Here is a 26,426-nt window from a genome sequence, read left to right on the forward strand (position 1 = left end):
GGTGCAGAGCCCCAGACAGGAGCAGTGTGATATTTATATATATTTGTGTGTGTTCAGTATATAGGTGGTGCAGAGCCCCAGACAGGAGCAGTGTGATAGTATATATATTTGTGTGCACAGTATATAGAGGGTGCAGAGCCCCAGACAGGAGCAGTGTGATATTATATATATTTGTGTGTTCAGTATATAGAGGTTGCAGAGCCCCAGACAGGAGCAGTGTGATATTATATATATTTGTGTGCACAGTATATAGAGGGTGCAGAGCCCCAGACAGGTGCAGTGTTATATTATATATATTTGTGTGTTCAGTATATAGAGGGTGCAGAGCCCCAGACAGGAGCAGTGTGATATTTATATATATTTGTGTGCACAGTATATAGGTGGTGCAGAGCCCCAGACAGGAGCAGTGTGATATTATATATATTTGTGTGTGTTCAGTATATAGGTGGTGCAGAGCGCCAGACAGGAGCAGTGTGATAGTATATATATTTGTGTGTGTTCAGTATATAGGTGGTGCAGAGCCCCAGACAGGAGCAGTGTGATATTTATATATATTTGTGTGTGTTCAGTATATAGGTGGTGCAGAGCCCCAGACAGGAGCAGTGTGATAGTATATATATTTGTGTGCACAGTATATAGAGGGTGCAGAGCCCCAGACAGGAGCAGTGTGATATTATATATATTTGTGTGTTCAGTATATAGAGGGTGCAGAGCCCCAGACAGGAGCAGTGTGATAGTATATATATTTGTGTGCACAGTATATAGAGGGTGCAGAGCCCCAGACAGGTGCAGTGTTATATTATATATATTTGTGTGTTCAGTATATAGAGGGTGCAGAGCCCCAGACAGGAGCAGTGTGATATTTATATATATTTGTGTGCACAGTATATAGGTGGTGCAGAGCCCCAGACAGGAGCAGTGTGATATTATATATATTTGTGTGTGTTCAGTATATAGGTGGTGCAGAGCCCCAGACAGGAGCAGTGTGATATTTATATATATTTGTGTGCACAGTATATAGGTGGTGCAGAGCCCCAGACAGGAGCAGTGTGATATTATATATATTTGTGTGCACAGTATATAGGTGGTGCAGAGCCCCAGACAGGAGCAGTGTGATATTATATATATTTGTGTGTGTTCAGTATATAGAGGGTGCAGAGCCCCAGACAGGAGCAGTGTGATATTTATATATATTTGTGTGCACAGTATATAGGTGGTGCAGAGCCCCAGACAGGAGCAGTGTGATATTATATATATTTGTGTGCACAGTATATAGGTGGTGCAGAGCCCCAGACAGGAGCAGTGTGATATTATATATATTTGTGTGCACAGTATATAGGTGGTGCAGAGCCCCAGACAGGAGCAGTGTGATATTTATATATATTTGTGTGTGCACAGTATATAGGTGGTGCAGAGCCCCAGACAGGAGCAGTGTGATATTATATATATTTGTGTGCACAGTATATAGGTGGTGCAGAGCCCCAGACAGGAGCAGTGTGATATTATATATATTTGTGTGTGTTCAGTATATAGAGGGTGCAGAGCCCCAGACAGGAGCAGTGTGATATTTATATATATTTGTGTGCACAGTATATAGGTGGTGCAGAGCCCCAGACAGGAGCAGTGTGATATTATATATATTTGTGTGTGTTCAGTATATAGGTGGTGCAGAGCCCCAGACAGGAGCAGTGTGAAATTTATATATATTTGTGTGCACAGTATATAGGTGGTGCAGAGCTCCAGACAGGAGCAGTGTGATATTTATATATATTTGTGTGTGTTCAGTATATAGGTGGTGCAGAGCCCCAGACAGGAGCAGTGTGATATTATATATATTTGTGTGTGTTCAGTATATAGGTGGTGCAGAGCCCCAGACAGGAGCAGTGTGATATTTATATATATTTGTGTGCACAGTATATAGGTGGTGCAGAGCCCCAGACAGGAGCAGTGTGCTGCAATCTTCTGTCACTCATATGTAGGAGTCATTTGATGCCCGCACACTTTCCCGGCGTTGAAGCAGAACTTTGTGTGAGCTGATGAGACAATAGTAGATAGTGTGTGTGCATTTAATTTAGGACATACCACTGTCCTGCCTGCGGGGGACACACTGGCCTATACACTGACTAGATGACTGACAGGTCGTGTCTCATGCCTTGTGACACATTACAAAGTGGATCGTGTGTGACCCTGTGTGAGTCTGGAGCACCCAGCCCCTGTGAGGAGGGCAATGTGTGAGCAGAGAGCCCCATCCGCCAGCGGAGTCCCCTGTGAGACAGTGGTGCGGTCTCAGTCAATCATGTGCACTTCTTTCTTTATTGCATTCAGTGCATGGTTTCACCTTCAGATTCCTGTTTGTCTGTGTCCTCAATAAAATATTCTGTCTCGTGTCCACAGTGAGAGGTAAGTGACAGGGGTGCCTATGACAGGGGGCTGGGGGAGACAAGTTCTTTGGGTGGAATCAGCAGACGCTGGATTTGGCATTTGCATGACTTATAATGTAACTTTGCCTTTTTTTTCTGCCAGTCTTTTTTTTTTTCCTTCTCGAGATCGTTTTACTGCATTGAGGACATGGAGTCCTGAGACAGCCCTTAATGAGGAGCTGCCTGCACTCTTCATTGCTGGCTACCTAGCCTAATGATCACATATAGCTTAGTCATATGGCAGCCTGCTGAGATGGCTACTTCTTCAATTATTAAGGGGCTCTGCTGATCGTATTGATTGGGAGTGTGCACACAATGCCTGATGATGATGATGATGCTCTTGTCTGCTGGAGATTTCACATGACTTCTGGATCACAGAAGTGTATACCGTGTATTAGAGGAAGTTGGGGGTGGAGTGCTCAGCACACAACTACTCAGTCCACACATCAAGCCTTTCCTGGGCTATTACATCTGACTAATCGGAAGGGATCCATACTTTATACTAATGCACTTTACTTTTGATCTAAGCCAGATCCACATAAGGATCTAATTGGGGATCTATGTGCTTGGACAAGTTTGGGAAACTTTGTGAAAAGCTAACTGGGTGGGGTAATGAAATGGGCTGAGTATGTATGGAGGTTGGTGTAGAATGACAATCAGCCCTTGTTTGCTCCTAGCCCAGCTAACCTCCAGCAATTATATATTAGAGGCTCCTGGATTTTACCAAGAAAGTGTCTCGATGGTAAATGATGATTCTAATAACCCTGGGGAATGTCATGGCTGGATCTGATAGTGATTACCTATTGTTTGCCATTCACTTACTCCTGTCATGGCCATTTAGATACAGTGTATCTAGGAGAAGTATAGAAGTGTAAATATTTAGGATGGTACAATGTATCTAGGAGAAGTATAGAAGTGTAAATATTTAGGATGGTACAATGTATCTAGGAGAAGTATAGAAGTGTAAATATTTAGGATGGTACAATGTATCTAGGAGAAGTATAGAAGTGTAAATATTTAGGATGGTACAATGTATCTAGGAGAAGTATAGAAGTGTAAATATTTAGGATGGTACAATGTATCTAGGAGAAGTATAGAAGTGTAAATATTTAGGATGGTACAATGTATCTAGGAGAAGTATAGAAGTGTAAATATTTAGGATGGTACAATGTATCTAGGAGAAGTATAGAAGTGTAAATATTTAGGATGGTACAATGTATCTAGGAGAAGTATAGAAGTGTAAATATTTAGGATGGTACAATGTATCTAGGAGAAGTATAGAAGTGTAAATATTTAGGATGGTACAATGTATCTAGGAGAAGTATAGAAGTGTAAATATTTAGGATGGTACAATGTATCTAGGAGAAGTATAGAAGTGTAAATATTTCGGATGGTACAATGTATCTAGGAGAAGTATAGAAGTGTAAATATTTAGGATGGTACAATGTATCTAGGAGAAGTATAGAAGTGTAAATATTTAGGATGGTACAATGTATCTAGGAGAAGTATAGAAGTGTAAATATTTAGGATGGTACAATGTGTCTAGGAGAAGTATAGAAGTGTAAATATTTAGGATGGTACAATGTATCTAGGAGAAGTATAGAAGTGTAAATATTTAGGATGGTACAATGTATCTAGGAGAAGTATAGAAGTGTAAATATTTAGGATGGTACAATGTATCTAGGAGAAGTATAGAAGTGTAAATATTTAGGATGGTACAATGTATCTAGGAGAAGTATAGAAGTGTAAATATTTAGGATGGTACAATGTATCTAGGAGAAGTATAGAAGTGTAAATATTTAGGATGGTACAATGTATCTAGGAGAAGTATAGAAGTGTAAATATTTAGGATGGTACAATGTATCTAGGAGAAGTATAGAAGTGTAAATATTTAGGATGGTACAATGTATCTAGGAGAAGTATAGAAGTGTAAATATTTAGGATGGTACAATGTATCTAGGAGAAGTATAGAAGTGTAAATATTTAGGATGGTACAATGTATCTAGGAGAAGTATAGAAGTGTAAATATTTAGGATGGTACAATGTATCTAGGAGAAGTATAGAAGTGTAAATATTTAGGATGGTACAATGTATCTAGGAGAAGTATAGAAGTGTAAATATTTCGGATGGTACAATGTATCTAGGAGAAGTATAGAAGTATAAATATTTAGGATGGTACAATGTATCTAGGAGAAGTATAGAAGTGTAAATATTTCGGAAACCTGTGGATTTCGGCCATGAATGCCCGTGGGAGTTGTATAGATGCTAATTAATAATAATGAATCCCCCAGTGACCTGTCATCTATGTAATCCAGAATAGGTTCCCTCCATATAGACAGAAATGTCTGAAAAGCGGGTATGTGAAGTGCTTACAGGAAAACCAGATTACAAGATTAACATCTGTTAACATGATCGTTTATCTCCAGCCAAAAATAGGTCAGTCCTTTCTTAAGGAAACACGATTGCTGGCGCATGATTAAATCATGAAATTGCCCATTACTTGTGGATTGGTGACGGGTTTTTTTTTTCCTTCTTCTAAATTCCGACATCTTTTGTAGATCGATATAAGGTCAAAGTCCCATTTTGGGCAGAGGCACACAACTCCCTTCCCTGTCCCATCCCCCACTTCTCAATGCTGCAGTTCACTATTTCCTGCTCGCAGGGTAGAAACAAAAGGATATACAGAAGATGTGATGATGTTGTGTATAGTAGTTAGGTGGCTGCCGAGGGGCGGGAATGGCCAAGTATGGCCGGGCAGATGGAGATTTCTAGGGAAGACAGGACTTGGATATGGAGAATGGCAAGCAGCCTTGATTTGCCTATCCCCTCCCTGAGAGCAGAGGGACAAGGTGGCACACCAATCCGTGAGGGGGCTTATTGTTACTCCATACAGTGTCCCCCTCCCTCCCCAGCCATGGCTTATCTGTATTTACTGAGCCTGTCACCCATAGTCCACAGAAATGTCATCTGCACAGGGAGAGAAGGGGGCTGGCTACCTGTGTGGGGGCACATCCATGGCCAGCACAGGTAGATGTGGCAGGGGAGGACATGTGCTGCAGTATGCTGGGCATAGTGTTCCAGCTGAGCTAGTGTTTGGGGGGACTGTGGTCTTATTAACCTCTCCAGTGCCTCAGCATGTTCTTCTAAGATCTAGGAACCTGCTCTATAAAGGGTCATTGAAATGTGGCGCAGAAACTTGTCATACACATGAACGATTCATGGGGGTTACTAATGTGAAAATGTTTTTTTTTTCATTATCTGCTTGTTCTTATTAATCTGGTTAAGACTTTTCTCTGATGTCATTGACACACATGGCATTTTTGTTGGTAAGAAGCAATGGTCCCAACAGGTGTGACAAACTTCTGAAGGTTATGTGACTTTTTAGAAACCATGCCCAGTGAACTCTGGCTATGTTCACTAGCCATAATAATAATAATTTTATTTCTATATCGCCAACATATTCCGCAGCGCTTTACATTATAGAGGGGACTTGTACAGACAATAGACCTTACAGCAAAATAATAAACACATAGATCAACATTTACCAAGAGGGTTGAGGGCCCTGCCCGCAAGCTTACAATCTATGAGGCAGGACCAGATCCCACAAGAGGTGTGCACCTTTCATTTCACTTCAAAATGGCGCATTATGTTCATTTTTATTTGCCAAATTTTGTAATATCTTTGAGGACAGTGTCACACCCAGTGTTGTAAGAAAAATGCCAGTTTTTCTTAAAGAAGCTGGATGCCGGTTATGCTATTTTGGGTCTTTTATGTGTGTCTATTGCTTTTTTCTTTTTTTTGTACAAAACCTAAAATGCAATAGATATTTTTGAGTAAATATATATATTTATGTACATAAAAAGTGGGCTGTTTTTTGTTTTGTTTTCAGTGTGACCTTTCACAGGCCAAAAAAGCCATGTGAAAGATATCCAATAGGTATGTTCACGCTACCCCATTTTATAAATGGGGTAATCGTATTGGCGTTCATAAGGTACCATTTTTCTCCCAGCACAGTTTAAAAAACTATTTTAGTAAGCGACATGTCACCTACCATATGTAAGTAGTTTCTGGATGAATTCTGTCCATAAAGGGGATGGTGTCGTGTGTGAATTGGCCCCATTGAATGAAGAGACGTGTAAACCACAAATCTGTAGCAGAAACCTGAAGAGCAATTACATGTTACATTTGTTTGGTGTACATTTACTCCTTGTACATAAGAGTACCAGGGTTTATTATTTAAAGAAAACTAATTAAAAAAACATGCTGTATAATTACCTGAAGAATTCTTTACTGCTTCTTCGCTGTTTGGGGAACAGTTCTATGCTCACATGTGTGCATGATGATCTGTCATCAATAGGGACATTGTTCAAGCTACAAGAGTGGTTCTACCAGTCATGGCCCACTGTATCAATGTCTGGAGCCCACTCCTGTGACTGTATGGAAAGTCAACAGGTTCTCTTTATTCACTGAAAATCCATCTAATGATTTGACTTGGAAAAGGTTTGTTTATAGCAATCTCTGTGTCATTAAAGTGATTGGCTCCAACCAAAAGAGATATCGTCCAGAAGGGCTTTTTATACGGGAAGATACATTTTTAAAAACGAGCCATAATGTATTTTTTTTTTCAGATTTTTTTTTATTTTATGGAAACTACACAACTGAGTACAGTCCTAGCTTAGTGGTTGTTTTTTTTTTGTAATCTCAGGCCAGCTTTCCTTTTATTTTCAGAAACTGACCTGTTTTGTGAAATTTTTCAATCCACTGCATGTCAATCTCACCTATGTAAATAATTAAGATTAATTATGGATTTTCCCCATGGACAATAATGGGCGGTTAAAATCCACAATTAATATGCAACATGTTGGTGGTTGCTGTGGCCCTGCAGCGAAATCTACTAGTGAAGAAGCTTCTATGCCATTCTCTCCGCATCACGGCACATGTTCTGTCCAATGCGGCCGCTAGAGCCAATTGGAGGGAAAGTCTGGGCCCAAACACTTGACGGCAGAAGAGTGTTTTTATTTATTTTTTGCCTACTCCTCCCTCCCCAAAACACCGCTAGTTCACAGGGAAAACTACAGGGCTGATTTGCTGTGGAATATTGCGGGAACCCCTCAGCATTAGATTACCGTACATAGGTTGGACTTAATAGGCCTTTACTTTATTTTTTTAAGCTATTGCTTCATGGTGATGTGGAATTTTCAGACACGCCACGCGACAAAAAAACTTGTACAACTTGTCTGCGCCTTGCTGTCATGTGGCTATTTGAGGGTACGTGCACACGTTGCGGAAAGGTGTGCGGATTTTTCAGCATTTTTGCGGATTCCTATTATGGAGCAGGTGTAAACCGCTGCGGAATCCACACAAAGAATTGACATGTTGCGGAATAAACAACGCAGCTTTTCGGCGCGTTTTTTTCCCCGTAGCATGTGCACTGCAGATTTTGTTTTCCATAGGTTTACATGGTACTGTAAACTCAGGGAAAACTGCTGCGGATCGGCAGCAAAATCTGCAACGTGTGCACATACCCTTAGAGTTGGGATTTTTGCTGTTTTTTGCAAATTGCAGTTGCCATAGGCCATCATTAGATGCAGTGTGATGCTGCCACTTCAGTGTCACCTAGACTCAGACCTAACTCTTTTTGGGCATAACTGTTTGCACTTGTCAGGGCGCAGTCTGGGGGTGGGCGTCATACTGGGGCGCACTGGTGTACGGCCAGCTAGACCCAGTCCTATATCGCCGGCTCCGTATACCAGAATCATAAACTGTGAGCAGATGTGGAAATTAGTCGTAAAACAATTAGACGTGTTAATGGTGTACACTATAACCGTAAGGCGAGCGGCGTGGAAGAATAAGGAGGGCAGCTCGCCGCACAGACCCCTGAATGCCACGAATAATGGCCAGCTCTGCCCAGCACAAAAGGCACATTGAGTGCAGGAATGTCTGTCAGGAGCCCATAGCACGTCCTATGCTCGGCTAATCCCCCACCCAACTTCACCCACAAAAATATAGAATCCTTTAGCCATTATTTGGCTTTCATGAAAGCAGCTTAAACCCCCAGGATGTTCCACAAGTGTATGGCGGCTAATGTGGAGCCTAATGGCAGGTGGGGGGCAGAGCTGCGCCCCCCATGTATGAGGAGAATGCAGACGCATACTAGTCCTCTCTTACATTAGTACTAGTTTCTTGTGTGAGGATTATGCGGACCTCCCCCTGCATGAGAGGCTTATTGTGCTGTGAGAAGAGACAAGCCGGCAGCAATATGTGCCTGCTCCTCCCAGCACTGAAAAATCCATTCAGCCAATAGGATTTCAGCTAGCGTACGTCCAGTGCAGGTGAATAAATGTAACACGCCACCTGATTGGCCATGCATTTTAGGACCTGCACCGTCTTAAACTATGACATGTTTATTCTTATTGGTCTTCTAGGGTTGCCATCAGGTGGCGCCTTACATCAGCAACACTGGAAGTAAGACGCCACCTGATTGGTCAGTAACTCCAGAGGACCAATAAAAATTCAACTATTATGCTTATAAAATGTAAGACTTCAGCGGTGAATAGGAATTCAGGTATAACACGTCCAGAGCAGGTTATAAAATGTAAGACGCCACCTAATTGGTCAGCAGTAACTTCAAAGGACCAATAAGAATGAATCTATTATATTTCCAAACATAAGACGCCAACTGATTGGTCGATAACTTCAGAGGACCAATAAGATTTGAGCTATCATATTTCCATTGTAGGTTGTAAACGTGAGACGCCACCTGATTGGTCGTTATCACTTTCTTCTTGTATCGCAGCGGGGCGCTGTGGCAATTCCTCACAAACCCCGTTGTGAGTGACAGTCTTCCCTCCCGCACCTGGCCGGCCTGGGAGCCGTTGCCGTGCAGTGTCCGGGGGAGGAGCTCCTGCATAGCTGGGCGGCGAGCATGGAGCGGCTCCCCCTCTAGTGAGCGCGTCACTCTGTGTACTGGGAGTGAGAGAGAAGCGCAGCAAACAGGCAAAGCCCAACTTCTGGCCCCCAACAAAGCCCCGTCCTCCGGCTCCGCTCCCCGTGTGGCCGCAGACCCCGGAGCCGCCACGTTTCTACCGAGAAGTTTCCATTTGCCCCCTGGAGCTGGACATTGCGGGCAGTGCCAGAGCCGGACTTATGTGCCCTCTCCTGGAGCTGCGCTCCCATCCCTGAGGTAAATACATGGAGAGGAGGAAGTTTGTTGTGGTGCCCAGGGTGAGGCGTGGCAGCCATGGCTCTCCGGAGGGGGCACCCCCATGTATTGTCTTCCCGAGGAGGGAGGATCGGCCTGGCCAAGTGCAGTGAAAGCCCCTGTGTAACTTTCTCCAACAAAGAGGAGGGAAGCAGCCCCCCATAGTGCTGCCCCCCATAGTGCTGGCCAGGCTGCTCATCATGGCTCCTGTACGGTCTGTGTGACCTCAGGAGCACCTGTGGGGTCATCAGTACGGGCAGGGGTCAGCGATCTGGGGTCCTCCTGACACCTACTGGGGCCAATATCCCCCCAACACGTCTGCTGTCACTTGTGTGCAGAAGTTGCTGCTACTTTCTGGAGGGGCCTGAGACTTCTAGGGTCAGGCTGACCTTTCTTCTTATTCTTCTTATCCCAATCACTTGATATGTTCCCCATCAAGGCTAGAACTGTACAGAAGTGGGCAGATCGTTTTACGTCATGTTCCTTTTGTTGTGGAACGACCTTTTATTGCCAGGAATGCCAATTATCTGCATCCAGCCGCCCAGCTTTATGTATATTCATTCTTGGATTTCCATATCGGCAGCGAGATCTGTCTTGCACCACTTTTTTTTTTTTCTTTCTTTATTTCATTCTTCTTTTCTCCAGCACTAGTGTACAATTCACAATGGCTTTGGCGGCGTAGGGGTTAATGCAGACGCTGCAGTGAAGTTCTTACTAAATAAGCCATGGTGCTGGTAAGAAAAGGGATTTGTCAGTCTGTTGTGAAATAGCGTTGTTCTGGGCAGAGCGCTCGTGTGTTTGGATATAGCACAATTGCCATTTTCTGGAATGGAGCGGCAAACAATGGCAGGACGCTCACCAGCTCCGCGCCTGGCCCTCTGTTTGGTCTTCGTTCCACAGGTGGAGCTTTGGGTGCACTTCAGCGACCCGGCTGTGACTTTTTTTTGGCAAGAAGGTACAAATTGAGAAATCTAGTGAGTTTGCGATTTCGCTTTGAAAGCTTGGATTGCTTAGAGTAGTGGGCATGGCAGAAAGTTATTATAACGCCACCTTCTCGGAGAGACTACCCTCTTTATTGCCATGGGACGGCCTTAGTATCCTTGACTTTGGCTCTTTTATGGTTCAGTTGGCTGCTAGCCATTCTAGTAGCCTTGCATCCAACTCGGATAGTTGTCGATAGCTACTTGGCTCCTGGGATTTCTTGAGGAGTCTATTTTTTTTTAATATCTGCTAGTTTTTGTAGAACTTTATCTTGACGTAAAAGGCAGGGCGGGACTGTTATTGTGGTTCTACCTTATGAATACGTATTCTCTGCTGCTTCTTTCTTTTCTCACATTTGCTTTGCGTTGTATTTTGGGAAGCTATGTAACTTTTGTGGTAGCAGGCAGTTTTTGATGCGGCATATGTTTGCCAGCACTTGGTCAGACGTGACCCTGCATTTTGGGACGCCCCAAAGATCAATGAACTCTGATTTAATGATCTTTAGTGCAGCTTGGCCTTATGGCATCTCGTCTTGTAACATGTGTCTGAACATGTCTCCTCTTATAAATTGGCTTTATACGTTTAGAAGTGTCTGATGTTTTAAGATGATATAGTCAACCCTTGAAATTTTGCCTTATGTTACATAATCTCGGTGACATTTTTTAGTTTTTTTTTTTTTTAGGCATTTTTCAATCTAAAAAATATGCCCTTGAAGTTTAAAATTGGCTGTCAAATTTTGAGACCATTCTTGTCCACAAGTGCTAAAAATATATTTAGGCCTTGTTGATTTATGGAATTTTCCATAGGCACTTTTCACGTGGATTTGTGAAAGAATCCACACTAGAAATCCAACGCTAAAATTGGTTCCTGCTGCCGCTATGCCAGCAGATCCGCATGAGGTCTAGGCATATTGTAATTTTGTTAAAGGCTAATCAATGGCTACAATGCAATGTAGTAATAAACATGTGACTAGGGTATAAAATGCATGACTGAATCCTCAAGTATTAAAAGTATATAGAAAGGACAATTGTATGTATTGTACTCCACATTCATAAAACTGCACGATTCACAACATTGCTGTGTAAACAGGCTGCCGATCATTCATTGGGTGAAATGTTCTTTTGCACAGCTTCATTGTCGGTGGTGCATGGTTCTGTGTAAACAGGACTTTCTTTGCTGAGATCAATGGCAGCCTTTGGGCACTGAGTGATAGTACACATTGTTTACTCTCTCTGCCCGCATAACCAGGCTTTTAAATGACCACCAATTGGTAAAGATAAGCCTTTAATTTGTGTAAATTGACCCAGTCAAGATTTGATTAGGCTGGTTGTGGTTAGTCATCTTCTCCACTACCTTGACTTGGCAGTTCTGTGAAGCCATATTTGTTGTCAGGTATTTTTCCAAAGGTTTCCGAGAAGTTATGTAATTGCTTTTCTTCTGTTAAACTGTTGTATTCATGTCTGACAGGTAGTACATATTGTTTAAAATACAATTTGGTTTTGGTTATTGGGAAATAGTCAGTATTTAGAGACATTGCTCGGCCTCTCATGATCCATCTGCTATTCTATGAAAAGTTTTGGAGTATTGACATCAGAGCTTGATAAATAGACTCCTAAAATTGTACCTCTGCAGCTGGCGAGCCCTATATCCTGCCTCCGTTCCTAAATAGGGCTTGTTTTTTCAGCTACTTTCATTACATTGGAGCTGTACGTAGCAAGTGTCAGCTGTGTTTGGCATGTTGCCTTTAATGTGTGACCTAAGCAATATTGTTGAGTGTTATCCCAGTCGTTGTTGTGCTTCAGGTGTGGATGTGTCTACTACATCACGAGTCCATGTAAACAGGAATTGCCGTAGCTCTTCTTGGAAGTGTGCAAGCATGTCTATTGGGAAAACGGCGTGCTGCACTTCTGTAGAAGCGCCTATTGGGGTGTGAAAAGTGTCAAAACCCTTTAATACGTGACATGTATAGTACAATTCTGACTCCATTAATTTTCCAAGACGGGGAAACAACATTTGATTACATAAAACGAACGCTAAAGTAGTGTAACTTTTTATAATCCCACTTCCACGTAGGTTACATGATGGCCTAGGAGAGCCGGTCACTCATCACTGAGGCTGCATTCAGACATGGTTGGTTTGCTGTTGAGATTTGGTGGGTTCATCTGATAATTGGACGGCCATGTGAGATGTGGCTGAGCCTTTAAAGTAATTTATTGGGCCATTTGGGTTAACCATTTTATTATGATGAGAGCGGGGCAGTGATTGTGCTGTCTTTCTGGTAGTTATGCTTTTCAGATGTCTAAATGGTAACAGCTGCTTCTTAAAAGACGAGAGGTTTTGCTGCACTTCATTTAGAAAGCCATTTTGGCTGGCTAGGATGGTTAATGTGTAAACCACACCACACAGTTCAGGAGCCTGTACGTTATATTTTTATAACCTCCAGCAAACACTGCACATTGTCTGCAGCGTGCCATGTTGTATTTGGAGCTGCGGTGACATTGATATTGTCCAGTTTTCAGTACTATAACCTGTGCCCAGAAAGTAGACAGTGTTTTGTAATTGTATCATGTTGAATGTACAAAGTGGAAGCTTTACTGTGTAGACTGTCATTGCTTGAATGTTAATATTTGTTTTATTAAAGTCTGTATGTATGCAACTGTGTCACTACTGGTCTTCTGGCTAACTAAATGTCCAGTCAGAAAATGGTGTGAAGTGTGAAAATGCACAATGACTATTATTACTGCACTTGTTACTGGAAACTTGAACTTCATGGGAAGTATTAATGGCAACTTGGAAACTTGCTTAATGGCATTTTTAGCTTGGCCGACCATAATTCTGTCCACTCGGAACATTCTGGGTGCAAAGAATATCATGTTATCTGTAGCACATGCCCTGTTTACCCAGGCGATGTGCTACTCATAATGATTTTTAAACTGGCGGGTGGTTGCTGGACTGCTTTGTCGACTCGACCCGTTAGTCCAGTCGTGGAGCGAGCATTCCCTAAATGCAGCATGACCCTCTGAACCTTATTACGTGTAACATACTCACTGTTAGGCATCTTCTCTATTTAACACTCACGGGCATCACATGACCGCTCTCCGCTTCATGTTTTTTAATGGTCTCAGTTGAGCTTAGTCTAAGAGAAAGTGGTCTGCATGTGATCGGAAGTATGCAAATGGCATATGAGTGCCCAAAGTGCAGAATCGCTGTTTGTGTCAGTGAGTACATTACCATGTGGAATCCTGACAGTGTGTATTGTCCCTGCACCAATATAAAAATGGTCTGGACAAACCCTTTAACATAGCATGACCCAAACTTTAAGTTTTGCATGTACTGTACTTTTTTGGCAAGTTCAGCTATTGTCTCTAAATGCACATAGTAATTTGGTTTCGTTAGAGGTGGATAATATAATTTTTTGTCCGACTCCGTTTGATTAATGCACACATTGGTAGTTGATTTGTTAAAATGAAACAACCAAAAAAGTCTTACTATATACCGTGTATTTACATTTCACCATGGTTTGTTAATATGGCACATATCCGGCTTCATCACTTAGAAAATGAAACCTGAACAATTGTAGGCACATGTTAATGCCAAAATCACACTTCCATGTGTTACGGTCTGAGTACGGACTGGTCGCCGGCCTCTAGACCTGAACTTGACAGCCTCGTAGACAGTCAGGTAAGGAGACCCTTAGATAGTCCGCGCATTATGGCCCAAACTGTGACACACAGCTACATGAATGCTGCTGAATACTGTTCACATTACCATATTTTTGGCCCAAGTTCTGTATGTGCTTAAATAAGTAAAAACTAAATAGAAACAAACTCTAACATCACAAGGATAATATTAGGACTAATGTTATTCAATAGGTCTGTTCAAATGACAGTTCTTTTTTCTCACACAGATCCTATGTCCACTTGAAAAAATTGCAGCATGCTCTATTCTTTTCTGTATTTTAGATAACTTACCTGTTAAAGTCTATAGTGAGCAAAAAAGAAATCGGATTTCATTCAGATAAACTGCACGCCATCCGATTTTTACAGATATAATGCTGTTATATATGGAAACAATTTTTGATCTTGTAAATTTCCATCAGTGCTGATGTATAAAACGGATCGCATGCAGATGAAAAATTGGCTGTTTTTTTGTTATGTTACTTTTGTGTGAACCTCGCTTTAGGCATGGAGATTTGTATTTTCGTGGGATTGGACAAGTAGGACCTCACTTATGTGAGTTAGTAATATCCGATGTATCTTGTACATTATCTTTCAGCTTTCTTTGAGGAAGCCCTGTAGTACAGATATGCAGCCTGTGTGGATATTGCCACATTTAGAACATCTATAAACTTTTCATGGTCAGTTCAGAATATTTGACATGTCAGACCCATTATTGCTAGGTTGAAGGAATGTTACTGTAGTATTACCATTATTATTTATTTACCAGCCCTGTGTAACCAGGAGAGGTCACTGATGCTGGTCAACCAGTAAGGTGAGAAAGGCTACTTTCACTCTTGCGTCGTGTGACGTCCGTCGCAAAGCGTCGTTTTGGAGAAAAAAGGCATCCTGCAAAGTTGCCCGCAGGATGCGTTTTTTTTCCATAGACTTGCATTAGCGACGCATTGCGACGTATGGCCACACGTCGCGTCCGTTGTGCGACGGATGCGTCGTGTTTTGGCGGACCATCGGCACAAAAAAGTTCCATGTAACTTTTTTTGTGCGTTACGTTCGCCATTTTCGACCGCGCATGTGCGGCCGACACTCCGCCCCCTTCTCCCCGGACTGCAAAATGTGCAGCGGATGCAGTTTTTCAATGCATGTCGTGCAGTTATTTTCACAACGTCTGTCGGTACGTTGGGTCGACGCATGGCGACGGCCCTGTACCGACAGAAGTGTGAAAGTAGCCTAAAAGAAATCTTTTCATGCTCCTTTTCCCAATGAATCAGTAGATGATGAGTTTTACAGTTGCTGCACCCACAAAAAAACAACCTCTACTGTATGTAGATGATGAAGAACAATCTTTAAATGTGTGTAGATATTCTGTTATTTAGTAGCTTGCATTCCCTCCTGCCCCTCGGCCTTTATGTGGAGGAGTTGACATTCCACAGACTCTCACCAAACTCATTATTAGCAGGCAGAGGTGCTATTCTGTTTTCCAGCACTCGCATGCATCTGATTACATATTGTTAATTTTATTTAAACCGTGCAGTCGCTGTTCCTCTAAGAAAAACAGGGTGGTAAGCCATCGGAGGACTTTGACTGAAATGAGTAGATATCCTGTAAGTTCCTAATGCTCTAGGAGTTTGGAGGCAGGGAGAACATAAGTAACATTTGTATTATTGCATCACACCCAGTGTTGTATATTCAGGTCTTCCAGAACTAGGCCAGTGTTATTCAATGCTCCCGTTTTTTTACTTTTTTTTTTTTTGTAGTAGGTTTGGCTTTCAAGTGACATAGAAGCTTGTGCATAGGAGATAATTTTACCCTTTTCCTGCTGCTGTTTTACCCTTTTGTCCTTGGATACAGACATATGCCTACAACAATTATTGCATTTCCTGCTATCAGTTACTTCAGCATTCCTGGAATTAAAGTCACAGCAACAGTTACAGTTTGTGATTTGCTATTACCTGGTTGTGTGTTGTGGTTATCTTCTTGGGTTTTATTTTTATTTTTTCTAAATATAGATGTGAAAACTTTTTATGCAGGTACAGTTTTGCAGTCTTTGTTAGCCTTGCTTTAGATTTGGTTGAACAGGTATTACTTTGGCTTTGAAGACAATATTTTAAGATTTCTTTTTCTTCGTCTTCTGGTGTCCTGTGAGAATTTTTACACTGCATTCTTCAAAATGGTGCACATGGTCCATGAATTCGGCACAAAATCAAAAATGCTCTTTAACAGTTCTTTTGGCAAATTTTCATCACCAAAAGTCACAAATCCTTTTTAAGAAGTTTAAAAATGTGCCCAAGTGAGTATTCTGCCCAAAACCTCAGTTGTAGTGAAATGCACCAAATATGCTAGAATTTGTTAACGTCACATTTCTTGAATCTGTCTAAAACAGCTGGATATGCAAAGTTGTGAATGAAAACTAAAAAAAACTTGGGAGAGGCAAATTAAAAAGCGACACAAACTGTATAGAGTAAGGTTCAAATATTAGTCATTAGTTAATGGAGCAAATTAGTCCAGATAACTGGAAGAACAGCAATGATGAATTAGGGCCAAGGACTTAGTGGTGTTTGGTTTCATGGTCAATACTGTGCCCTGGTTGTGCCTAAGTTAAAAGGGCAGGGTGTTTACCGAACTGACTTCTGTCCCTTGGTTGTAATGATCGGTGTGGCACTCGGCACTCGAATCCTCCAATCGAAATCTATTACCTGTCAGAAGTTTTCTGAATTGATTTCTACACTTTTCAGCTAATTTATTGTGAGATAATATTAACAAACTTATAATTAAATGCGATGACTTTGAAAACGATGGCACTTTTTATACCAGGGTCTTTATGGAGTAGAGATGAAACTTTTTTAGGGGAAACTGCACCATGATACACTTACTTTGGAACGCTCAGATAAGATTTCATAATACTGGCTAAGTTTTAGACAGTGTAAACTTGAGAAGGGTTTACACCTCCCCACCTTGTGAAACTAAACGACTGCTGATCTGTAAAATATTTTTTTGGGAAGTGGACAGCTTGTTTAAAATTATTGCTACCTACACAAACAAAATCTGGTGCATTCAACTAATACGGTGTCGTGGAAAGTGTCATTATTGGCTGTTTATTTATTTATTTTTAATAGTCTTGGTGTGCCTGGTCTATTGAGTGATGGATGGGAGGACCAATATTATTCATCTGTTTTTTTTCTCTGTCGAGTTGTATTTGACTTTTTAGAGCTTTTTGCTTATCTATTGCAAAGATTGTTTTTGTGCTACTTATTACATCTGGTTTCTATGTTCGTCCTCTGCTTTTAACCGTAAATATCACTTTTTGAAGACCACAGCTATTAGAAAAACAATAAATGAATAGATGCCGTACGTAACGTACTCTGATTCATAAAGGTTGTCGTTTTGTATTTGTCTTGATGAAATGTGTTCGGAAGAAAAATACACCCAATTTATTAAGACGCAAGCACCTTGTAATGAATTCGGCACATCTTTCAGATGTGCGCAACGGTGTGTGTGAATTTTACTCCTGTCAGGGATTGGAGAACAGTTGTCATATATTACGGAAAACATGAATTTACTGTATGTGATCGACCATAGCCCCTCCAAATGAAGCTATGCCAACTTTAAAAAAAAAATAAAAAGTGGGACAGGCATAAAATACCAAAAGTTGCAAAATTTTAAATATGCATGCCAGAATCCTGGTGAAAGTTGTTTGATGAATTGTGGCCATTTAGTTGTCATATTTTGCAAAAAATATCCGTGAGTATATACACTGTGCACATAGATTTCCTGATATAATAATCACATTTCCTCTAATGTGGCTTGCAAAATACATATGTGTTTTACTTGAAGATAATTTTACTAATTGAAATAACTCCTGTTGAGCCAGTTTATCAACAAATGGGGGGAGAAAGCTGAGGGACCACCACCCACACCAGGAGTACCAGTGCTTCTGCAGTGCCTTATATTCTGAAATGTGCCCATTAGTTGATTACATTATATGCTATTGCTTATCCCGGTGTCCAGCTGGAGCCTTTTAGCCATGTTTATACAATGATAATATATGTAGTATTGCTGCAGCACAGAAAAGCCATGTAAGCAAGTGTCAGATCTGCTGTAGGAGCAGAGTAAATAACGTCCAGCCTGTAACAAAGAGGTGTTTCTCAGTGCCCTAATTTAACAAAAGCCCTGCTGATTGACACAAGCTGACAACTCTGCATGAGCATTGCATTTATCCCGTAGATTAGGAAAGTGATGTTTTGGTCTTTGGCAGTACTTCTCTGCAGCAGCGGTTGCATCATTTCCATGCAGCGGTGTTACTATGTACAAGTGTTTAGGTCATGGTGTCTTTGTGGTCATGCAATCCTGTGGAGTATTTAGAATATAAAACCCTAATTGCATTGTGTTTTTATAAGGCCTCATTGGCTTCTGAGATCCTGGAATGTTTTCATGCCATTTATGACTGAGCCGGAAAGAATAACCATTGTTTAATTGTAATTTCTATTATGGCTCTAATGCTTTGTTTGGATGCTAAATATAAATGCTTGGTAAATAAGCTGGCAATATGATTTTATTTCCTAGGCAGGTAAAGTCATGGCTGCACTGTAATTATCCATAATAGAAACTGATTAAAAAAAATGGCAATATATCTGGGTAAGACCAACACAATTCTAGATTGTCATTCTGATTTTTAGCATGACTGTAGTCACGACGTCACTGCCGCTGCCGTATCGGCTACGACCAGGGGCAGCAGGTAATAAGTAATGTAACAGACAAACTTTGAAGCCTCATTCACATGTTCGTGTTTAAACTCGTACTTGAAAAAATGGTACTAGTATCATCAGTGTTGTGGATCAGTGCCATCCGTGTGCTGTACGTGTCTTTCACGGACCCTTGGACTTGTATTGGCACTTTTCATCTGTGATACCCGGAAAAACGGTCCTGTCTCCCTGAGTTATGCATAGACATGCGCCCTGCGAAAATATATGGAATTGTGCATAGCACCAGAGGCTATAATGGGTACGTGTTGAATCCATTAAAAAAAAAAACGAATAGTGTGAAACACGAACATGTGAATGAGGCCTAACTTAGGCTAGTTTCACAATTGCTTGCGGAGGGCTGCAGACTTCCTCTGTGAAGCCCCGCCCACTGCTGCGCCTCTTCATTCAGCTCCGCCTACGGCTGCATGAAGCTTGCGTACCTTATCTTTAACATTGGGTACGCAGGCCATGCGGATGTATGCGGGTGCCGCCGCATGCGTCGTTTTGACGGTGTGATGACCTGTGCCAAACGCAACAAGTTGCAATTTTGTGCGGTCGTTACACTGTAAAACGACGCATGCGGCATCCGCATACATCCGCATGGCCTGCATACCCAATGTTAAAGTTGGGATACACACGACGTAGGCGGAGCTGAATGAAGAGGCGTGACAGTGGGCGGGGCTTCACGGAGGAAGTCTGCAGCCCTGCTGAACGCTAGTGTGAAACTAGCCTTAGAAAACCTCTTAAGCCATGTTTATATGATGTTCTTGCGATGTCGTTTTTTTTGCTGTGCTTTTTCTAGAAATGCAGTAAAATTGACACGTTTTTACTGAACTTGTGGGAAAAAAACTTCTGAAAAAAACGCATCATAAATGTATCATGTGCACACAGACTCAAGACACATGATAGACATACAATGTAATGTCATCCAAAGCAGCCACAAATCTAATTATCCCCCCTCCAACTTTCTCTCAGCAGATAAGGGAAGGAATTGGAACTCTTTATCTTTTTATTATTTGGAAGAAAAGCTGCTGCCAGTGTAGAGATGAGCCAATAATTCTAAGGGAGGCTTGTTCCCGATTATCTGCTTGTGTAAATATTCCAGCAATTACCTGATGAACAAGTAAAAAGCTTGTTTGTCAGGTTATTTGCTTCATTCATGTCGGCGTTAAAATCATTATCGGCAGCACTTCATCCTGTGTAAACATCTGATGCGCTGTCTATAAATAAGGTTGTCCTGTCCAATAAATGACTGCCGATTGGCTTGTATAAGCAGATTGGCAGTGGTTTACTGACCTCTGTCAGCAGGTGTAAATGCGTCTTAATGCTTCTATACCCTTTAAAAACACAGGAAACTCTCAGCTGAGAATTCATGTGTATTGAGAAGTCCAGTGTGTGGATATGTATGATCACCTTTAGGCTGGCTTTACTCCACCAACATTTAAGATAAGCGTATATGAGCCTAGTGAGTTCAGATCAGGAGACCCATGGCCAGTCCGAACATCGCAGGTCAGGAGACCCATGGCCATTCCGGACATCGCAGGTCAGGAGACCCATGGCCATTCCGGACATCGCAGGTCAGGAGACCCATGGCCATTCCGGACATCGCAGGTCAGGAGACCCATGGCCATTCCGGACATCGCAGCTCAGGAGACCCATGGCCATTCCGGACATCGCAGCTCAGGAGACCCATGGCAATTCCGGACATCGCAGGTCAGGAAACCCATGGCCATTCCGGACATCGCAGGTCAGGAGACCCATGGCCATTCCGGACATCGCAGCTCAGGAGACCCATGGCCATTCCGGACATCGCAGCTCAGGAGACCCATGGCCATTCCGGACATCGCAGCTCAGGAGACCCATGGCCATTCCGGACATCGCAGCTCAGGAGACCCATGGCCATTCCGGACATCGCAGCTCAGGAGACCCATGGCCATTCCGGACATCGCAGCTCAGGAGACCCATGGCCATTCCGGACATCGCAGCTCAGGAGACCCATGGCCATTCCGGACATCGCAGCTCAGGAGACCCATGGCCATTCCGGACATCGCAGCTCAGGAGACCCATGGCCATTCCGGACATCGCAGCTCAGGAGACCCATGGCCATTCCGGACATCGCAGCTCAGGAGACCCATGGCCATTCCGGACATCGCAGCTCAGGAGACCCATGGCCATTCCGGACATCGCAGCTCAGGAGACCCATGGCCAGTCCCTGAATGTCAAGTGTGAGGCTTACTCAGATGAGTTTGTCAATTGTTCGAATGGCTGCTTTTTCACAAGGAATGAGTGTCCATATGTAAAAAAACCAAACAAACTGCAGCATGTGCTATTCTCTTCCGTATATCGGATGAGACTCGCCAGTACAAGCATATGCTGTACAAAAACTAAAGTCTGATCTTGTGTGGATCATCTATATAGCATCCAATTTCTATAGATATATTGCAAATAGTTTCTTAGAAAATTGTATTTGACCAGTTAAAAGTGTTGATGTATAAATATGGATGTCAGGCCTCTTTCACACATACGTTTTTTAGAATCAGTCACAATCCGTCAAAGTATTGAAAAGACGGATTGTGTGACGATTGTAAAAAAACAGATGCACTGGATCCGTTTTTTTGACTGATCCGTTGAAGTAGTTACAGCCGGAATTTTAAGAAACAGAATTCTAGAGAGAAAGAGAGATTGAGATTTTCCCCTGAATGGAAATCCTTCTCTCATCCCACGTTGGGGCTCGTTCACATGACCGTATTTTCAGTCTGAGTGTTGGGGGAAAAAAAACCTATCAGCGTTCACCGGCTGCTACTGTAAATTGGATGAGACTTCCACGTTCAAATCTAAAGGTGCACAAAGTAAAAAAAAAAATCGGATGCCATATGGAGCCACAGTATAGTGTTCAATTTTTATGGACACATTGCAATTCTGGAACATAGGAACTGTAAATGATCTGGTAAATTATGAAAAGCTGCTGCTAAAAAAAGAAAGAAAAAAAACAAAACACAAACTGATTGTATACGGACTGCACATTGATGACAAAACGATGAAAAAAATGGTCTGACTGATTATATGTTCATGTGAACCTACGGTTTGGGTGCGTTGCCATGTAGTGGCCATTTTATGGTTGCGGCCCACTACGACATGCAGTATTACTGCATATTGACAGCATTTTGAAATTGATTAATGGACAAGTGTTTCTACAGCAGTTTATGTGTGGAATAAGGGGCTGCAGTGCTAAACTAGGATTATTGCCACAAAGCGAGGGCACTTACATGCCAATACTCTGAGATGGCATTGGCCTTCTAAGGATGCCTGCACAGTATTGCTAGGGCTTCTTTTCTGTTCATTTTGAAGTGTCTGAAAATAACATGTGCTGGTAAGTGTATACTGTAAAGTGAGGTACAGTGCAGCCAGCGGCCTTTCAGAGTAGGCACTTTGCTTGGTGAGTGGCAGTGTTGTGCTGCTGCAGATGTCTGACCCTCTGAATGTTTACTTTAACATGGTGGTTCACAAGGTGTCTTGACCTTGTCACCAAACACAGATGTACAGGTCATGGAATCAGCTGGATTAGATCACACATACTCAAGTCATTAATGCAAGTAGTTTCCAAAAGGCTGTGAGTACCACATTCATTTTTCTTCTCCTGAAAGGGGTTTTCTAATCAGATGTCGGGCCCAGTTCATAGTAAAATATCTGTTTTGTACAATTTAATTTCCTCTTGTGTGCAATTTCCCTTTCTACTTCTCTTTATGGAGATGAAGGCACTGGACATGTAATGCACAAGCTTGTAAATGAGCTGCAATGGGCATGCAGGCGGCGTAGTGTGATCACCTGAAATCCCGTACTGTGAGTGCGGCTCCTGAGCAGAGCTCTGACTGCTGCGGCAGATACGACGTGAGCGTTTTCATCTATTCAGCATTCACTGCGAACTGACTGCACACAAGTCTGATGATCATGTTACAATACTGTAAAAAAGAAGAATGAGGGATCTTCTCGTCTCTTATGTTTTTTAGCCTTAAGGCTATGTGCACACGTTGCAGATTATTTGCGGTTTTTTAGCATTTTTGCGCTATAAAAACGCTATAAAACTGCAAATAATCTGCATACATTAAGCATCCCATCATTTATAATGGAATCCGCAATTTCTGTGCACATGATGTGCGTGTTTCCGCATGAAAAACGCATTGCGGAAAAATAATGAACCTGCTCATTAATTTTGCGTTTTTTTTTTTTCCGCGGATTTCCCACTGTTTAATGCATTGGGAAATGTCTGGGAAAAAACGCGCAAAAAACGCGTCAAAACCACGCAAAAACGCGCAAAAAAACGCATGCGGAAATCTGGCAGAAATGTCCGGATTTCCACAGGAATTTTCTGCATGAATTCCTGAATGTGTGCACATAGCCTTAGCCAGGAAAGCTGTTCTAGCACTGCACTGATGTGACGCTGGTGTCAGGGGAGAAGAATGATAATGTGATGGTATTGAGGTTTGCCCGTACATTAAGGCTGTGTTCACACGTTCCGTTTTTTTCCCGATAAAAACGCTATAAAACCGCAAATAAACCGCATACAATAAGCATCCCATCATTTAGAATGAATTCCGCATGTTTTGTGCACATGATGCGTTTTTTTCCGCAAAAAAAACGCATCAGGCACAAAATCCGGACATGCTCTATCTCTTTGCGTTTTTTTTGCGGATTTCCCACTCCAAAATGCATTGGGAAGTGTCCGTAAAAAACCGCGGCAAAACCGCGGCAAAAACGCACGCGGTTTTCTTGCGGATTTCATGCAGAAAATGTCCGGAATTGTCAGGAATTTTCTGCATGAATTCCTGAACGTGTGCACATAGCCTTAATCTCTTTTTTCAAATTAATGCTATGGATTTCATTTTTTGTGCATTGTTGTTGGGTTCAATTTTTCCTAGACCAAAAGAAAAATAAAGACTGTGGATTGCTTGTGCAATGAAATGGCAAAAACTACGCATGGATGTTTGCGATGCCTAAGCCTTCATTTCTCTCCGTCCTACTTCTGGCAGCCCGTAGGTCCCACCTTGACCTTGCTCACAGTTTTGGCAGTTGCTATCAGAAAAGAAAGAACTTCTGCTTTTAGCTCCTTTTCCTTTTCGCCCTGAAGTCTTTGTTGTAATGTGATTTTTGTTATGAAGCGAGTAGCACATCATAAATCATTTAGTATGTGTGCTTCATGTCCTGTTGTATAATAAGCTGGTGTTTCCAATAAAAGCTCCTCTTCATAAAACAGATTACATCAGTAGTGTGCCACTCCCATGGATTACACCATTGACATCATGGTAAAGGGGACTCTGAGAACATTCCGTCTTTTTGTAAATGCTCATCCTTCCACCTTGTGCATGAGGCTGGCTCTGCTGTCATTGTCGTGTGTGTGGAGCTGGATCACATTAGGTTCTCTTTTGTGGAGAGAAATTGTAGGCTAGAGAAATAACCCTATTCAGCTATGGATACAGTATGTAGTTAGAGCACTGGGATGTGGCAGGAACTAGGCGGTGTATGGTATTGGCTGAATGTATACCATCCAGTTTAGTCTGTACATTGATACACCGAGCAGACACCAATATGTTTGGGCCCTGCTTGAGGAGACTACAGAATTTCATGTAATCTGACTAGCCAATAGGGGTTTGTGCACACATTGAGGATTTGCAGCTTTTTTTTTTGTGCATTAAAAAAAGTCAACGTTTACGGTAATTTTGTTCTTGTCTTGCAGTGTTTTTCACCCATTCAAATGCATGCATAAAAATGTATCCAAAATGCACATATTGTACGCTGGCACCTCACCCCCAACTCACAGGCCTCATAATGGCCGCTTGGTCTACCCCACTGATTGATAGTGAGTGTAACCAAATTCTTTGCCTGTCCTATTTTCAATGTGTGCGTTTTTTGTTCTCTTTCTCAGACAATATATACACTGCGTGCAGAATTATTAGGCAAGTTGTATTTTAGAGGATTACGGTATTTTTATTATTGATCAACAACTATGTCCTCAATCAACCCAAAAGACTTGTAAATATCAAAGCTTAATATTTTTGGAGGTTGGAGTGGGTTATTTTTAGATTTTGCGATCTTGGGAGGATATCTGTTTGTGCAGGTAATTATTACTGTGCAGAATTATTAGGCAACTTAATAAGAACCAAATATATTCCCATCTCACTTGTTTATTTTCACCACGTAAACCAATATAACTGCACAAAATTTAGAAATAAACATTTCTGACATGCAAAAACAACCCCCCCCAAAAAAAAATTAGTGACCAATATAGCCACCTTTCTTTATGATGACACTAACAGCCTTCCATCCATAGATTGTCAGTTGGTTGATCTGTTTACGACCAACATTGCGTGCAGCAGCCACCACAGCCTCCCAGACACTGTTCCGAGAGGTGTACTGTTTTCCCTCCCTGTAGATCTCACATTTTATGAGGGACCACAGGTTCTCTATGGGGTTCAGATCAGGTGAACTAGGGGGCCATGTCATTTTTTCTTCTTTGAGACCTTTACTGGCCAGCCACGCTGTGGAGTAGTTGGAGGCATCTGATGGAGCATTGTTCTGCATGAAAATCATGTTTTTATTGAACAATAACGGCTACTTCCTGTACCACTGCTTGAAGAAGTCTTCCAGAAACTGGCAGTAGGTCTGGGAGTTGAGCTTCACTCCATCCTCAAGTCGAAAAGGTCCCACAAGTTCATCTTTGATGATCCCAGCCCATACCAGTACCCCACCTCCACCTTGCTGGCATCTGATTTGGAGTGGAGCTCTCTGCCCTTTATTGATCCAGCCTCTAGCCCATCAAGAGTCACTCTCATTTCATCAGTCCATAAAACCTTTGAAAAGTCAGTCTTAAGATATTTCTTGGCCCAGTCTTGACGTTTTATCTTATGTTTCTTGTTAAAAGTTGGTCATTTTTCAGCCTTCCTTACCTTGGCCATGTCCCTGAGTATCGCACACCTTGTGCTTTTTGTTACTCCAGTTAGGCTAGGTTCAGATTGCGTTAGAGCAATCCATTTAGCGCTAAGCGCTAGCGGGTTGCGCTAACGCAATGTGATTTTCGGGGTCGCGTTTAACGTCCCCGCTCTCGCAGATCCCTGATCTGCGAGAGCGGGGAACGGACCTCGGGCGCGCCGCGGAAGCTGCAAGCAGCGTCCGCGGCGCGCTACAAAACACCGGCACATCGCTAGCGCGTGCCGAAAATGGCACGCGCTAGCGATGCGCGTTCCCATTGCTTTGAATGGGCGCGCTAACGGACGCGTTGCACGGCGTTAATTTCGCCGTGCAACGCTGTCCGTTAAACGCGATCCCATAACGCAATGGGAACCCAGCCTAACATTGCAGCTCTGAAATATGGCAAAACTGGTGGCAAATGGCATCTTGGCAGCTTCAGTCTTGA

At 42.3% G+C, this 26,426-nt stretch overlaps 1 protein-coding gene across 3 annotated transcripts in view; it reads left to right on the plus strand.

Moving 5' to 3' along the window:
* The first annotated feature begins 2,314 nt into the window (after positions 1–2,314).
* Positions 2,315–26,426, plus strand: part of ZNF516 (zinc finger protein 516) — a 132,689-nt gene continuing 108,577 nt past the window's right edge. For 2 of the 3 annotated variants that reach the window (XM_069730955.1, XM_069730954.1), the window contains exon 1: positions 9,374–9,603. The gene's annotated coding sequence lies outside the window, so the exon portion shown is untranslated. Of the gene's footprint in view, positions 2,401–9,373; positions 9,604–26,426 lie in introns of those variants that run through there. The other variant, XM_069730956.1, reaches the window with a different exon arrangement.

Source organism: Ranitomeya imitator, chromosome 6, assembly GCF_032444005.1.
Source record: "Ranitomeya imitator isolate aRanImi1 chromosome 6, aRanImi1.pri, whole genome shotgun sequence".
Lineage (NCBI taxonomy): Eukaryota > Metazoa > Chordata > Amphibia > Anura > Dendrobatidae > Ranitomeya > Ranitomeya imitator.